The sequence below is a fragment of the Ammospiza nelsoni genome, chromosome 4 (genome assembly GCF_027579445.1).
Source record: "Ammospiza nelsoni isolate bAmmNel1 chromosome 4, bAmmNel1.pri, whole genome shotgun sequence".
NCBI classification, from domain to species: domain Eukaryota; kingdom Metazoa; phylum Chordata; class Aves; order Passeriformes; family Passerellidae; genus Ammospiza; species Ammospiza nelsoni.
The window spans coordinates 21041911-21058411 of NC_080636.1; positions in this window are offsets into that span (position 1 = coordinate 21041911).

Below are 16501 nucleotides of genomic sequence, written 5' to 3' on the forward strand. Positions count from 1 at the left end.
AAAAAAAAAAATCCCAACCACCCACAGTTGCATGGTTCATTGCTGCCTGTTGCAGGTCATTACTTTTTCTCTGTGCAAATATATGATACATCATCACTGGCCATATCATATAGAATATATCACAGCCCAGGCAGACCTTGAAGAGGTCTCCTTGGAGAACAAACAGCTGTGGTGCACCCAAGGACAGAGAAGCATTTACGATACTTTTAAGGACATTGCAGGACAGAGCCAGCATGGTTCCTCCTGGGAAAGGGAGGCTTCATGTAATATGATTGCAAAATTCAGCCCAGGGACCAAGGGAGGGTAGGAAACAGCATCTTCTCATTCCTCACCTTCAATGGCTTTGTCCCCCTCACCATATTATGCCTGAAGATGCCTGTTATTAAAGGTGTGAGAGCATTTTTCATTGTTGTGTTTAGCTTTCTCTTGCACTCTAGGTGTTTATAGAGCAGCAAGGGAAAGAAACCCATTTTCAGTAAGCTGTGGTAGTAAGTTTATTGAGTTTTGAGTGGGTCTTGGGTCTGCAAAGAGACAGGAGCATTTGTTGTGAAGTTGTTTGTTGCATGAATACATCAGTCTTGAAGGCAAAGAGTTCAGAGTATTAAAGTCTGTGCTAAAAGCTTTTGGCATAGAGTCCTGATGTTCCCAGCAGCAGCAGAAGTTATTGCCACCTTTTTTGCACCCCAATATTGAGAGATTTTATTCATAAATCATCCAATCAGCTAAAACCATGATTCTAAAACATTCTTCCTACAGCCCTCTGAGCTTAATTCTAATGTGTGAAAGTAGTGTCAGTTCTTACACAAAATTTACCCATGTAGTTCTATCTGTTCACACAAATAGTTCTCTCTGATCTATCTAGAAATGCAAGCAATGTTCTGCTGTTTTCATTATGTCTGGAGCTAAGTTAATTTTGTGAAAGATATCACTACTGAACTTTAAACTAGGCTCTAGGGCTTTTTACTGGCTAACACAGTGTCTTAAGGCACTTAAGATATATTTCTACTTAAAACTAAAACTTACACTCTTACTTTAATATATTATTATTTTATATAGCTATATTATATTATTAATATGTGCTTTAATATATTTCAGTTTCTCTAAAGGTTCCAATTCAATCCCTGCATTCCTTTCTCTCTCTGAGGGACTCAGAGAGGTTTTTATTTCATGCATTCCAACATAAGTTGAAAGAAGGTTGCAGAACTTGAAACTGCTTCTTAGTAGTGTTCTTTTTCCTTCGACTTAGACCTTGAGTGTTCCTTTGTATTTGATTATGAAAAGAATAAATACTTAATTTTTTCTTTGAACTACAATTTTCCCTGTAAATTACTATTCCAGAGTCAGCCAGAACTGTCTTTATTCTTTTTATACAGGTGCCTTTTATCCACTTGAGGAAAGCAAATATGCTTTTTTTTCTTCTCCTGAAAATCAAAAATACTAAAAGTTTTTCTCCTTTTTCTAGTTACAGTTGCATCTCCTCATATTGCTGCATTTTTCTCTAGTGAGAATCTGATTATTTGAATTTTCACAGGTATTATTCTTGCCTTATTTGGTTTCTTGATCACATTCCAGAGAGTTTCTTCTTTGAAAAGGTGTTACTTTTAAGTTACACAATTTTGATGTACCAGTGCTCATTGGAACATTCAGGCTTATCAGGCACATGTGATGGTGTTCATGGGGTCCCAGCACGAGGGGAGAGATGAGAATCTTGAAGGCTGATTGATTATTTTATTATATATATTATATTAAAAGAAAATTATATATTAAAACTATACTAAAAGAATAGAAGAAATTATTTCATCAGAAGGCTTGCAAAGAAAAGAATGGAATGATGATAAAATCTTGTGACTGACCAGAGAGTCTGAGCCAGCTGACTGTGATTGGCCATTAATTAAAAACAACCACATGAGACCAATCACAGATGCACCTGTTGCATTCCACAGCAGCAGATAATCATTGTTTACATTTCATTTCTGAGGCCTCCAGCTTCTCAGGAGAAAAATCCTGGCAAAGGGATTTTTCAGAAAATATCATGGTGACAGGCACTGGTTTCCCAGATCCTCCTGCTGGGGGACAGAAGTGATGCTTGTTTCCAGTCCTCAGGAACCTCCTCTGATGGCCACAGCCTGTGTGACATCAGCCAGCTTCCTCAGCCCCATGGATGCATCCCACACCATCCTGTGTTTGCCTCTCTTGTCTAAATGTTCTCCAGTTTCATTCTCCCCCACTGAGGGTCAGCCTTCCTGGCTCCAGACCTTCCCATGGGTGGAACAGGGATTCCTGGATCCTCCACCAAATTTGGTGCTCTTGGACATGAGCTTTGGTTTTCATTTTCCTTTCAAAAACATGCTTTAATTATGCTTTTAGTACTGAAGAAGAATGCTGAGGCCAGGCTTTTCTCCCTCAGCCCCATGAGCCCCCATCCCTGCAGGTCTGCTCCACACTGGGGCTCCTGCCAGCTGCCTTTGAGGGACAGCCTGCCAGGGACTGTTGGTGACAGATTAAAACCTGAATTCACAGCCAGGTGCTGAAGTGGCCTCTTCCTGAGCTAAAGGCTTTTGTAGCTTTTCCAGTTCACTTTAAGCACTGCTGCCTTTCCCGCTCGCACGGTTTAGCTTTGACTTTCTTCTCCTTATCTGTCACTAGAGAGTAATTGCCCCTTTCATAGGGACCTTGCTTTAACCTTGAGCAGCAGTTCCCGTGGCACCTGATGTGCATTAGGAACTATATATACTGATGAAAGAGTGAGGTACAGTCCTAATGTCTTCCTTGATGTTTGCTTTTTAAATCTGTTTCAAGGAGCACTTTCAGATGGGACATGAAAGCTCCCCCATTATTATAAAATTCCTTATGAAATATTTTTGTTTTGAAAAAAGACATTTAGAATAGTAGGGTAAAAGCATAGTCTTATCAGGCTGAAGCTGGAATATCCAAGCTGTTTCCAGTTGCTCTTATCTGTGCTTTCATCTGGTTCTACACATCAAATGGGCATTTCATTATTAAATGCACACAGAGCCTTTCATTCTGGGGGATACTCCTGCACACACTTCAATGGGGTTTTTGCAGTATCTGGTAACTTACAAGAAAAAGGTAGATGTTTTTATGACAGGGAGTGCTGCAACAGGAGGCTGTGCTGAAGAGCGAGAACTTTCTTTTCAGGACATGGTTGAGGAGACCCACTGAATCACACTATGAGTGAGGGTGGAAGGGGCCACAGTGGGGCATCTGGTCCTACCCTGCTGAAGCGGGATCATCCCAGAGCACATGGCATGGGATTGTGTCCAGATGGTTCTGGAATATCTCCAGTGAGGGAGACCCCACACCTTCTCTGTGCAATCTGTTCCAGTGCTCAGAACAGTAAAATTCTTCCTCATATCCAGGTGGAACTTCCTGTGCACCAGTTTCTGCTCATTACCTCCTGTCCTGTTGCTGGCACCCCTGAGCAGAGCCTGATCCACCCTCTTGACACCCTCCCTGCAGGTACTGGCAGACATTGAGGGGTCCCCTCTCAGTTTGAGGCTGACCAGGCTCAGCTCCCTCAGCCTTTCCTTACAAGAGAGATTCCCCAGTCCCTTCATCATCTTTGTCACTGGACCCACTCCAGGATCTCCATGTCTCTCTTGTCCTGAGGAGGCCAGAACTGGACACAGCACTCCAGATGTGTCCCACCAGGGCTGAGCAGAGGGGCAGGATATCCTCCCCTGACCTGCTGGCACCATTGCTGCTCCTAACCCACCCCAGGACCCCATTGGCCCTCTCAGGCACAAGGACACACTGCTGGCCCATGGACACCTTGTGTCCACCAGGCCCCCCAGCCCTTCTCTGCAGAGCTGCCCCCAGCAGGTCAGCCCCAGCCTGGGCTGCTCCATGGGCTTGTTCCTGCCCAGGAGCAGCCCCCTGCATTTGCCCTTGCTGAACTTCAGCAGGTTCCTCCCTGCCCACCTCTCCAGCCTATTGAGGTCCTTCTGAAGGGCTGCACAGCTCCCTGGGGCACTGGCCACTCCTCCCAGCTTTGTGTTGGCAGGGAACTTGCACAGGAGGCATCTGTTCCTTCATCCAGGCCATTGATAAACAAGTTAAACAACACAGGGCCCAGTATAGCACCCTGGGGGACACCACTGGTGACAGGTCTCCAGCTGGACCCTGTGCCACTGATCATGATCCTCTGGGATCTGCCATTCAGGCAGTTCTCAATGCACCTCACTGCCCACTCACACTGCCCACAACTCCTGAATTTGCCTACAAGGATGTCATGAAGCCCTGCTGAAGTCAAGGCAGACAAAATCCATTTTTTGTCAAGATAGACAAAAATCTCCCCTCAGCCACACAGGCAGTTGTTCCTTTGTAGGAGGCAGTCAGGTGGTCAAGGCTGATTTTCCTTTAGTGAATCCATGCTGGCTGCTGATCACCTTGTCTCCCATGTGGATAGACTCACAGGAATAGAACTGAGTTGTTGTTCTGGAGCAGGTACCTTTTTGTGCTTGCACCCAGTGGCAAATGTGAGCTGTTGTATCTATCTGTGCATACAACCAGAAATTCAGAATTGCTTTGTGAGTGGAGGGCACAGTGAAGGCTCCTGGGCTTTCTGCCTCAGCTGGACTCATAGGAAAAGAAATGGGTGCAGAAACTGAGCTTTATTCAACTTACAAGAGTAAAGCTGCAGAACTGCCAGACATGCAGAAAAAGGAAAACAAGAAAAAGAGTAGATGTGTTGTTGAGGGTAATGAGCAATGCACATTCTCTAGCAGGATTAGGATGGGAACAGGAACAGACTTGCCAAGCTAAGGGAAAATCCTATTTTTGAAAAATGAAGGGAAAAAAAATCCTTTAATGAGTTTTGATAGGAAAATTGACAAGTATTTACATGAATCAGGAAAAGTGGCAGTTAAATGGCCAAGCTATGCAGGATGTTCACAAATCTTCAAGATTAACTCAGCAGTGATTAAGGAGAATAAAAACTTGAGCAAAAATGTTGGAGACTACTTGAAGTTGGTGTTAGCTCACTAATGTCTGTGATTCTTGCTGCTGGTGTTTGCACCAGTATAAACTGGGCAGATGTGAGCCCAGTGATCCCTGCAGTGCTGCCCTTCTTGCAGAACCAAGGCCAGGATGAGAAGCCCCAGTGAGAAGCAGGGTGTGCTGGTTCTGCCCCAGCACTGCACTGATGCAGTTGTTTGGTAGAGCATGGGTACAATAAACTTCCTTCTGCCCAGAAAATCACACATGGATTCTCCTGCCCATCTCCCACAGCCTGCAGGGCCTATGGGGAACCTCTGGGAAGGAAGGGATGCAAGCAAAGGAAATTTGTGAGCTCAGAGACATAATGGAAAGTGCTTTGAGTAGTGCTCCTGTGTTTGTGCAAAGGAAAGACACAAAGACATCGAGGAAGTAAAATGCAATAAAATGAATAAAGTTAGAGAAGGGACACAGGTGGTGGCTTGGAGAATCAGACTGTGCAGGTAGTAGTGCAGAGCAGCAGAAGTGATCAGTGGAGAGCACAGCAGTGCCAGGAAAAAGGAAATAGGAAATAGTCAGGGAAAGCTGCACTGCTGCCATCAGCACAGAGGGCAGGGATGCAGAGAGGGACAGGTGGGGTCCAGGGACTGCCTCTGCCTGTGTGAGAGAAGAGAAACTTGCAGGAAGCTGAGTGAAAATCAAGTGACAGTGTGACTGTTGTGTGGTAAGGACAGAATAAGTGGCATACAGGGAGTTTGGGAATTTCAGCATGCTGGGATTACAGTCATGCCAAAAATACAGAACTGCTTAACACATGTGAAAGTAGGAACCTGCCTATGTTAAACTGTGGCCAAATTGTTTTAGCAACACATAGCCAGACAAAACAGACACTAGTAATCCATAGAATAGTGAAAACAGCATCATGAATTCACTACTTTCTCTAGGCTGAAAGTTCCTTCAGTCACCTCCTGCGTGATGCAATAGCTGCACCTGATTAGCAAAAAATAAATGTGGAGGGAAGGAAGCAGCACAGGAAAACAGACACAGCCCTGCCTTTGGAGGGCACAGGGGTGAAGGCAGCAGCAGAGAATGGGGTTTTATGCAAGTTCTCCAGGGAAGGCAGGGCTTTCCCATGAAAAGCCTTCTTGACCTGAGGCCAAAGACTTCAACAAAGAAGAGACTTCTGCTCCTGATACTACCTTTTTTTCTCTCTCTTTTCTTCCCTGAAGAAAAAAAGGACTGGTGAGTGATCTAAGATTAAAGGTGCGGTGTTGCAATTTTGGGGCATTATGTCAGTTGTGAGAAATCAGACTGTGAATTAGGGGAAAAAAAGTCAATTCAGAGGCATTACTAGAAACCCCTTTATTAGAAAACCCAGACATAATCTTTGATAAACCCATGAATATTTGCCAAGCAAAAGAAATTCCCCAGTGCATATGAAAGCTTAAGAGACAGCAGGCAGTGCTCTGAGCATGATGAAAAATTAAAACCATTACAAGAGAGAGACCTGGGGTAGTATGTCCTGCAGAGCTAAAACACTGATCCCCAGGGAGCTGCAATGCAAGCCAAGCAGCAGCCCCGTTCTGGGGGAGAAAAAGAGGCAAAATCTGCCTCAGATTGTGTAGTTTTGCTGCAGGTGTACAGCGTGGGCCAGGAGAGGAGGGCTGGCAGAGAGGGCTCCTTGGCAGGGGGAGCTGATGCTGCTGCAGCAGGAGATCATCAGCCTGAAAGGAAGATTGGGCTCTTGTGGAGCTGGATGCTGTGTGCAAGCCAGTGTGAAGTTAGCAATACTGAAAGGGATTCACAGTCAGGAGAAAGGAAATAGATGAAATTCAGGGTTAAATCTGTACATTTATCTCTGCAGAGGGAAGATTGCAACAAGCACACATAACAAATGGGGAAAGTTACAGTTTGCTTGCTAGGATGTTAAGAGACGGTGCCATCCTCCTCAATCCATGGGGGAAAATTATTGCTGTGTTTGGGGAGTCAGTGGAACAAGGAGATTGCTTAGCAAGATAGCATAAAGTAACCAGAGAACTCAGTTTTCAGCTCTGATTCTGAGAAAAAGATTAGTCTTAGCTAAACTCACCTTTTAGTGGTCAGTTTATGGGTAAGTACTTTATACTGTCAGCTCAGGCTCTGGAATTGCTGTCCAGCACTCTTGGAGACACACACCCTGTGGATGAAGCTGTGTCTGAGAGCAGTGTCCCAGCCTCCCACTCCAGGCCCTGGGATGGTCACAAAGGGCAGAGAGATGCCAACAAGGCTGTGGCCAAGCTCTGCCCACCTGTCCCTGCAGCTGTACCTGCTTGCTGTCAGCAGTACAAACCCCAGGAACACCCAGAGCCTCGCCCTGGTTTGCTTCCAAGCTGGGCTGCAGCTCTGGGAAGGCTCCTTTCACAGTCTTTCACACAGGGAAAACCCACCAGAAGCCCTGGGTGATGGGGGGTGGAGAGGACAGCAGCTGCCTTTCATCGTGTGCCGTGCTGGATTGTGTCCAGGCAGTTTGTCAGCACTGCCTACAGGTACCTCTATCCCTACCCTTAGTTACCCACCAGTAAATCTTCTCTGAAGCATTATTATGAGTTACTTAAATCTCTTCTGCTGCTTTTATTTAGCCTGGTTTGAGTTGCCAAGCAGCCTATTACACTTTGCACTAAACCCAGAGCAGCTGTGCAAGGCGACCCCCAGGCCATGCATCCAGCCCTGGGATGGCAGGCACAGCCTCTGGTGGGTTTGGAAAGGTTTGAAATGTTTTGTGAAACCCCCCATCATGTCCTGGTCACTGTGGGATGCTCCTGCTGAGCCCAGCCTCTGGCTGGGGCTGGGATGATCTCCAGCCAGCTGCAGCGTGGCCAGACCCAGAGCTGCATCCCTCCGGTGTAGGGGAATTCTGCCTCTAGCTTCAGTCAGCATTTCCAAGTCCTGTTAAACCTGAATAACCACAATCCAGGACTCTTGCTTCAAATACATTGAGTGAAAATGAGGGCTCCCAAAGCTCTAGTGAAGTAAATGTTTCTCTTCAGGATACTGCTCATGCACCAGGATTTTCTTTTCCTTTATGAAAGAAATGGATGTATGGATTATAGTTGACAGTGTTAGTGTCGACTCTTCATTTTTATACTTTCACACTGACTACTGCAGACACTTAAAGGTTTGTGTGAAGGGTGTATTTACAGCTATTCACTCCCAGCAGTCTCACAGGGAGGTTTCAGTATGCAAAGATCCCTACTCTCCCATATTCCAACAGCCAGTGACTGCCAGGTCCCATCTGCATTAAAAGTCACATTTGTTTTAAGTTAAGCTTTTTAAAGTTTTTTTAAGTTAAGTTAGTTAAACTGAAGTTAAACTTTGAAATCTACTTAATTACACTGGTGTAAAACCGTTTGTGGATGCTCCTCTGTGCTTTAATTGAAATCTGATTTGCAGTGTTTTTGCTTTTGGAAAAGCTGAATCTGTTTAAGAGTACCCAAATGGGTTTGCAATTGGTTTCAATAAATAGAATTAAAACCAGGTTTTGCTTAAATTGCTGCAAGTTTTAGTGCAAACAGGGCCTCCGCAAAACTGAAAATCCCCCAATTATTCTGGAGCATTTCTCTCCTCTGTGAGACTGAACGTTTTCATGTGTTTTCATGAGCGCAGTGTGGAGGTTCTCCAGTATCCAACCTTTTCCTGAAACAAGCAACCTACTTTGAGTTTAGCAGCCTCTCCCCTGCCCCTGACTGGCTCTTGTGCTTCCAATCAGGCTCAGAGGAAACATTTAAACACGCAGCCCCTTTACTCAGCCTCCCTGGCTGTGCTCAGAGCAGGAATCAGCCATGCAACTCAGCCCAGGTAAGGCCACACTTCACCATCCCCATTGCAGCCACGTTACATTTAACAGGTTCTCCCCCTCTAAGTGCCCTGATTTACTCTTTGCCCCCTCACTGCACAAAGAGAGGAGGAGAGTAAACCCCTCCTGTGCCCCAGGAAGGCAAAGGCATGGTGAGAGCACCTTGCACCCAGCTGCAGCTTCACCTGGTGCAGCTCGCAGCAGCAGCTGTCCTGGAGGAGAGCTGAGGGCTGGGATAGGAAAGCTGCCAGGTGCTCTTGAGCCAGCCCAGGTCCTTATCCCACTCTGCACAAGGCTGGTGAGGATTCCCTGGGCATGTGGCAGCTGCCCTGCCCACCCTCTGTGCAGCTGGGTGCTGTTCCATCAGCACTGTGTGCTACAGGGGCAGGGCTGCCACCCACGGATGAGGATGAGCAGATCCTTTGAAAATCCAGGGGAGCACCTCCTAAAAACCTCCTCTCCTCCATCTCCACATGCTGTTAAATTGCCCTGATGCCTCAGTGTAATCTTCTGGCTGCCCATGAATTACTCAACGTGGCATGCTGGATCCTTAGCTGCAGGACAGTTTTTCCAGTTGTTTGTTTTGAAAGCTCTTAAGAGCAATATACCATCAGCTGAGGTTTCTAATTAACTCTGAATAGCTAGTCTGCTGCCACTCAAGTATAATTCTCATTAGCATCTCAGCTAACAAGCTTCAGTGTTTGCCCTCCTAATTAGCTTCTAGTTAGAAGTCTTTCCCTGTGCTAAGATGTGCTGCTGTTAATTGCAGTTCCAATTGCTTTTACAGCAAACTCCTGAGAGGCTGCTCAGGCTCTGGTTTGGGCAGCCTGATAGGGATCAGGGTCTGGGATACAGCCACAGGTTCTGTGCTCTCCTCTAGGTGTGTGCAGGGAGAAGGGGGGACAGAGCCACAGCTTTTAAAAGGAATGAGGAAGTATTTTGCCTTTTAAACAAAGTGGTAGAACTCGAAATGAGTCTGCTTAAAGCAGAGTGCATCTTTCACAGCTAATACTGCATAAATGGCTTTCCAGGGCTTTTTCCCCCCCTGCAGCTGTCCATACAATGGCTAATTTTCTGTGCCCTGGATTTCTAAAGTTCCTGAGCACCCGACAAAATGCCCTATTGCTGCTGCCCTCAAAAGCCAGTGGATTTGTGTGTTGCCCAGACACAGAGTCTGTCAGGTTGGCTATTCCTTCTGGGATGGTATTTCTGTGGAATGCTCTCAGCACGGTTTAATGCATGCCTGCGAGCCGGGTTAACCCCTTAGTCCCCACTCACAGCACTCACAGTTGTGTCAGCGGGCTGGAGCTGTGCACCCCTTACAGCTGTGCCCTGCAGAGCAGGGAACTGGGCTCAGGGGAGCAGGGCAGGGGGACCCCACTGGAGCAGGCACAGGAGAAAGGGGAGTCTTGAGTTGCACAGAGCACCTGAAGCTCCTAGGTGCTTGTTCTGTGGAAGTACTTTTCTAATCACACATGTACTTCTCAAAGTGGGGAAAATATTGCTCAGCTTGGGGAGATTTACTGGTGGGCTGTTCACTGCAGACATGCCCAGAGCCCACCTGTTACCACCCCCTACACTGAAACCCACTTTTTGCTGAGGCTTCTGAAATGGGTTTAACACATCTCGTGCGTCCTGCTGCACTGAAACCAAATACTGAATTTTATCATGGGGTGCCTGGATCCTTCTACCTGGGTAACTTTTTCCTTATCTTTTTCAAAACTGAGGGGTAAGGTTTAGGTGTTACCAAGACAAAGTTAGAAGGGTAAGCTGAGTCCTTGTCTTGGCAGAATGACTGTAATCCTGTGATAGTTCATCATGCTGTGCCTGGAGGGTCTGGAGAACCCTTGCAAGCAAGCAGAGTCCCCTTGAAGCAACATGCAGGTGTAAGGATGTGCCCCATCAGTCCAATTATGGCATCCAATTATCTTCTAGAAAGAAAGAAACTCTGGTAATGAATGTGCTGCTGGTTCATAACTTCTTAAAAAATTTAATTTAAGTACGGACAACTCACACTAATAGCAATAGATTTAATTAGTCATAGGTCTTTCAAATCTGCTTTAGAAAAAAACATGTAAGAGCTTATGTGGACCTGAGGTAAGTGGGCCAGTTGAAAGGGTGAGAGTGTGTTTACACAATGTCATGTCTGGTACTGTTCATATCAGGTGTAATATTCTGGTGCCAAATGATTCATTATAATTTTTTCAGCTGTAAAAAAAATCAGAATCTAAAACACAGTCCTTGATGAGAAGCTGAATTTCTTGATTTGACTTCCTATATCCAATTAATGTGTTGGAAAGTGGGAGTAATGATGGTGAGCAAATCTCAGTGTTTGAATCTATTTCAGTTATGTATCAAAAAGGCATATTTAAATGAGCTGCTTAACCTCTGTTATCTGTAAAACTGGATTCCAAATCACAAATATGTCATTTACTGTGCTGTACTTTAGTTACAGATGGCACCATAAAGTGAAGCACACGATATGATAAAACTGTTTTTAGAAGCTTTAAAGTAAAACCTGACTTTGGATTTAGGGAAAGAAAATAAATGTTTCCAATGAGGGATCTGTAGAGTAAGTAATAAATACAGATAAAGACAAGGGATTGATCAAAAGTAGCAGAAAGAAGAATTCAGGACAAAGGGTTATTTTGGTAAAGCAGAGAGAGGCATAAAGCATTAAAGTGAAAGTTTCTAGATGCACCATCTGTATCCAGCTACTGAAGGGCTTTACTTTTATGGGGAAAAAACCCCAAACCAATCAAAAGTGCTCTTTCAGATCAAAATTGTGCAGATTGCTACCACCATGTTAGGGTGAGCTGTCAGACATGGATTTGTATGTCCTGCATATTTTATCCATTTGTGATAATAAAGTAATTCCTTCTTGTAGTAATGTCCACTCTGTGAGGACTTTGATGCTCTTAATTTCTGTGAGAAAAACCACCAGAGACCACGAGAGCCTGGGCTGTAACAGATACTGCCCTCACAAACTGCTGAACAGATAAAGCCAAATGTGGAGGGCATCTCGTGATCTCTATCCTCTTTTACATGGTCTGCCCTAAATATTTTTGTCAGCAAACCAGTTTGTAGTACTGGATTATTACCAGATTTGTCACATAAAATGTTTTTCTTGATGTGATTATAAGCTAAATTGGTGTCATGCTCTTTTTTCTTAAGGCAAGCAATGAATTAAATTGTGGGATAGAAAAATGGTGACAACGTACCATTTATGCTGACAGCATAGAAAGAATAATGTTGAAAAAATTCATAAAAACACTGATTGAGTAGGTCCCTCTACCTTGACTCCATTTGGTTCAGAAAACGTTCATGAGGTTGGTTGAGTCTGGAAATGGAAAGGATCTCATAATCCTAATATTTCTTTCTTCTAACAAGGCTGATCCAGGCAGTTCCTTACAGCAGAACAGCCTTTCTGCATAGGTTGTTAGAGAGGGCATCCCCTTCATTATTTATACTACACATGCCAGGTGTGCTGATTATGAAACTTCCCTTGAGGCTCCAGAAGGAAATGAAATCCTAAGAAATGCATGAGATAGTGGAACAGTGCTGGAATCTCCTGGATGAAAATCAGTCATCCGTGTCAGTGATCCTCCTTACAGTGGTTTTTAGGAAGAATTGCAAAAGCTAATCTTCTTAGGCTTGTCATCCAAACTATCCTGGAGGTGTGAAGAAACTGCCCTTCCAGGGAACTTCAGTTCTCTGGTGGGAAACAAAGGAAAAAATGGCTGGAGGAATAGCCATTTTCCCCTCTTGTCCTGGGGAGGTGTGGAGGGGCAGTGTTGATGCTGATGTTGACTGTGTTTGTAATTGATGTCATTGCAGTGATGACTGAAACATGGTCATGAAACTCTCTGGGAAATTCTCTATTAAAATGCTGCTGAGGAAATGCGAGGACTCCATTTTGGAAATACGGGCTGCCCTTGCCTTGGCAAGAGGGGCAATTTAATTTGGAGGAGAGACTGGTGTCTGTTTGAGACGCTTCTTATCCAGAGAAATCAGTGAAGTCCAAGGGAAGAAAGGGCCTTTCTCTGCCAAGGTGAATGGAGAAATACCAAACTGAACTGAGGATCAGAAAAGGAGAGAGACCTTGATGTGAGAGACAGCAGGGAAAGCAATGCTGGGGTGTGAAACAACATACAATTGTTCTATGATTCTGTGATTTACTGTAAGGGGGAAAGGACAATGTTGATTTTAACCCAGAGCAATGAGCATGACAAACTCAGTTCTCTTGTCCCTGTGCCAACAATGCAATTTTTAAGAGGTGGAATGGGTAAATGTATGAATGATTATATGAATTTTGCTGTTCAAAGGAGCAACTAAAAGGGTAAGATACTTGCAGAGAATGGGCAGCTGGTGAGAAAACTTTATAATATGAGCTTGAAAAAGCATGTGTCCTCTTCCATCAAAAGGATTGAGGAGGACTCTGAAAAGCTGGTGGTGTTCAGTAGAAGAGCAGAATGATGTTAGGAGTGCAAAGACATCTTTCAGAAAGTGGAGGTTATGTTTGAGCAGAGAAAATAGAAAAGACCATACAAGCAAATTAAATAAGGCAAGTTAAATAAGGCAAGTTAAACAAGGCAGGTAAAATCAATTTTGAGGAGCAACTTGCAAAACTCATAGAAGCAATGAGAAAACCCCTTCAAAGACATGAAGGGTAGGGAGTCTGTCCATCAGCAGGCTTGATAGGCAATTGCAGGGTAATAAGAACACTCAAAGTACACAGGGCTGTTACAGCAAGGCTAAATAAATCTTTGCTTTGCTGTTCATTACAAATCATCTCAGGGAACTCTCCTTTCTGGAAAATTTTGGTATCTGGAAGCATTTAAAAGTATGTTTTAAACTGAAGTGTCAGCAGAACAGGTTTAGAACAATTGGATAAATGCGTAATACTTTTGATAAAAATAGGTGGTAGCCATGGTAGCCACCCAAGAGTCCCAAATGTGGAGTTTTTAAATTAATGGTTTCCTTTGATATGAACTAAATAACTGATGTGGCAAGTGAAGGTGGCAAATGCAACTGATGTTTAAAGGGCTGGCTACACTGGTAAATAGAGCCTGCACTGGTTGATTTTTATTTTATTTATGGAAAATAAAATGAAGACCTGTAAATATGACATATTGAGTCAATGTAAAAATGAATTTTGTAGAAGGAAGCTGTCACATATCTATGTGTTTTGAAGCCCAGCAGGCCCTGTGCAGAGATGATTCAGCTCATAAGGCATAGCTAGACTTCCAAGGTCCCTTAGCAATAGTCATCAACCCCCCTAAACAGTCAAGATATAAAAAGGAATGTGTTCCTGTAGTTTTGAACTGGTCATGGTTCTAATTAGGCAAAGGCAAAACAGAGGGTGAGGACTGAGTCATCCTTTTTCAAATTGCAGGACATCACCAGGTGGTGATGAATCTCTGTTGGTTTCGCTATTGTTAAATTACCCACTAAATCTCTAGGGAAAAAGGAGTACTGACAAACTCACCAGTAAGAAATTTACAAGGTAGGTTAAAATTAAAACTGGCTGTGAATATTCTCCATTTTCTCACCTAATCCAGACATCTGCAAAGTAATGCAGAAAGGGAACAGAAGCATATACAGGCATCCACAGAGATGTCACCACTCAGGAAAATATCTTGTTGTTATTGTGAGTAGCCCTTGGAAGGTATCAGCTCAATCCTTAGGAGTGATCAGGAGGTAAATGGGATGTTAAAGACTTTAAATAGACCTAAAATAAAACCAAAAAAGGTTTGTGTGTAAATCCACAATGTACCCAGGTGTTGCACAGTGTGATAACTGTGTCTGGAATAGAGGAGAAGTAGAAATAAGACATATGAAAGCTGCAAGAATGGCCATAGGCACAGAAGGGTTTCTCTGCCAGGAGATTTAAACACAGGTTGGAAAGGACCCCTGTGATCACTGTGTCCAGACTCTCCTCCTGCTGGCACCATGGCACTCAGCTTTTTCATGTGTTTCTCAAATGCTGCCAGAGAACTGTCTGGTCCCTGAATGCATAAAGCTTGTTCAGCTCTGCCTACATGTCAGGAGACAGCTGTCCTAGTCTTGCTACACCACCTATTGTGCCTTCCCCCCTTGTTCAGCAGTGTCACTCATCCTGAAAACTGAGCTAGATTCTAAAACAATTTTTTTCTTTGGTTGCATCTGAATTATCTATCATATCCACTGAAAAGCTGCCCAATTTTCCCTTCCTTATCTCTTTTATGTTTGTGAAAATCCTTTTTCATATTTATTTTGACATCAAGGAAAGGAAATTTTTGAGTTTTGGCATCTGTGGGACATATGGGGAGAGGTAAGCATGTAAAATGTCTGATGTCTCTGCTGTTTCCCATAGCCCTCATTAAAGGAAAGAAGATACAGAGGAATTTTTTGCTCATACAGAGAGATGGTTGAGATAATCATTGGGAGAGAAGAGTTCATGGTTGTTTCTGTTGCAGAATAGTTAGGCTGACAAAATCCCCCGTATAGCCATAGTTAAAGGAATTCTTCTCTTTTGTTATATCAGTTTTCCTTACTTTATCTGAGAAACAATTCCATACCAGTGAACCCCCTTTCCCCCCCATCCTAAAAATCAAGTCTGTGCAATAATGAATCAGTCACAAGAAGAGCACTACCTCATTGTAGCCTGATACAATTTTAATTGAGGATGTCTGTTTTAAGTGGGCCAAAATTATTTATATAATCCACATACGAAAAAAAATTCCTTCATTTTCATTTCTTGAGGCATATTGCTTTCTTGCTTGCAAAATTCTTGAAATGCATCACAAATGAGTGGAAGATGCCTCTAGTGATCCACATAACCATTTTAGATCTATACTATTACAATACATCCTAGAGACTGTTCTGAGGGTCTGGGGAACTACTGGGAGGGCTCTGGGCACTCTCTGGCTGTGTCAGAAGAGAAAAGGTGAGCTGCTGCCCTGGTCTATGGAAAATGGATTTGCAATCCTGGTGCTGCTTCTTGTTTTAAGCATGCAGGTGTATCTTGATTAGTGCCAGGCCCAATTAAAGGCATCAATCTGGATCAAATCAAGTAATATTTAGAATTTGATGCATTTGTTTCAGGGGCCAGACCAGTCTCCTGACGAACCACCCTTTCTGTCTAGGGACATAGCTTGAATCTGAGTAGAAGCTGTCTTTTTAGCATTCTTTGGGAGTTTCTGCTTCTTAGGGCTACTGAGTGCTGCACCAACACCCAATCTCTAGCTTATGTGGAGCATCCTTGGTGACTGACCTAGACAGAAGTGTGAACTAGAGGGGGTATTTTTTCAGATTCAGGCTGTGTTTTGCAACCACAGAAGCAACTGTGTCATTGACGAAGTTCTGCAGTGAATGTCCTTCTCACTGGAACATCTGCCCAGGAGCGGGGCTGAAGGGCTGGGAGGTGTTGTAGGCTGGCATCAAGGACAGGCTGCTGAGGAAGGACAGGCTGCTGAGGGCTGTAAGACACCTCCGCAGTGCTGTGTGGGAGCTTTGGATATTCACATGATCTTTGCTGCCTTCCATGTTTTGGGAGAATGATGGTGGTCAGTCTGAGAAAACAAACACTGCCAAATCATGGGGAGTTAAATCAGTGCTGAGCTCCAGTGCCAAGCAGGAAAATTCTCAACTGAGATGTGAAAGAGGAGGGATGCAGGGCAATGGGAGCTTGCTTACCTCTAAATAAGTGGTGGTGGTGGTGCCAGCCTTGGG